The sequence below is a fragment of the Caretta caretta genome, chromosome 11, assembly GCF_965140235.1.
Source record: "Caretta caretta isolate rCarCar2 chromosome 11, rCarCar1.hap1, whole genome shotgun sequence".
Classification (NCBI taxonomy): domain Eukaryota; kingdom Metazoa; phylum Chordata; order Testudines; family Cheloniidae; genus Caretta; species Caretta caretta.
Genome location: NC_134216.1, coordinates 1,431,891 through 1,433,293, shown reverse-complemented (window position 1 = coordinate 1,433,293; position 1,403 = coordinate 1,431,891).

The following is a 1,403-nucleotide window of genomic DNA, read 5'->3' as shown; positions in this document are numbered from 1 at the left end:
CTGGCTACGGACCCCCCGGACCCCCCGAGCTCCCCTGCACCCTCTGCCCAGACACCCCGGGACCTGATCCCCCCATGCCCCGCCCCCCATCCCCTACACCCTCTGCCCAGACACCCCGGGACCTGATCCCCCCGTGCCCGGCCCCCCTGCTCCCAGGACCCGCAATCCCCCCCGCACCCTCTGCCCAGACACCCCGGGACCTGATCCCCCCGTGCCCGGCACCCCTTTCCCAGGACCCCCAATCCCCCCCGCACCCTCTGCCCAGAACCCCGGGACCTGATCCCCCCATGCCCCGCCCCCCATCCCCTGCACCCTCTGCCCAGAACCCCGGGACCTGATCCCCCCATGCCCCGCCCCCCATCCCCTACACCCTCTGCCCAGACACCCCGGGACCTGATCTCCCCGTGCCCGGCACCCCTTTCCCAGAACCCCCAATCCCCCCCGCACCCTCTGCCCAGACACCCCAGGACCTGATCCCCCCATGCTCCGCCCCACCATCCCCTGCACCCTCTGCCCAGAACCCCGGGACCTGATCCCCCCGTGCCCCACCCCCCATCCCCTACACCCTCTGCCCAGACACCCCGGGACCTGATCTCCCCGTGCCCTGCCTCCCCATCCCCTGCACCCTCTGCCCAGACACCCTGGGACCTGATTCCCCAGTGCCCTGGTCCCCCTTCGCCTCCCTGCACCCTCTGCCCAGACACCCTGGGACCTGATCCCCCCGTGCCCGGCACCCCTTTCCCAGGACCCCCAATCCCCCCCGCACCCTCTGCCCAGAACCCCGGGACCTGATCCCCCCATGCTCCGCCCCCCCATCCCCTGCACCCTCTGCCCAGACACCCCGGGACCTGATCCCCCTGTGCCCCGCCCCCCCATCCCCTGCACCCTCTGCCCAGACACCCCGGGACCTGATCTCCCCGTGCCCCGCCCCCCATCCCCTACACCCTCTGCCCAGACACCCCAGGACCTGATCTCCCCGTGCCCTGCCTCCCCATCCCCTGCACCCTCTGCCCAGACACCCTGGGACCTGATTCCCCAGTGCCCTGGTCCCCCTTCCCTGGGACCCCCTGAGCCTCCCTGCACCCTCTGCCCAGACACCCCAGGACCTGATCCCCCCGTGCCCGGCCCCCCTGTTCCCAGGACCCGCAATCCCCCCTGCACCCTCTGCCCAGACACCCCAGGACCTGATCCCCCGGTGCCCAGCCCCCCCATCCCCTGCTCCCTCTATCCAGACACCCCGGGACCTGATCCCCCATGCTGAAGGCCGAAGGTGGGGGTTGTGCACAGTAATGCTTGGACAGAGCCCCCAGTGCAGGTCCCAGCTGCACTTGGGGTGGACTCCAGCGGTGCAGGGCCCCAGCTCATCAGGCTTCTGCTGCCAAGGCCCCACAGCGATGGCTGGG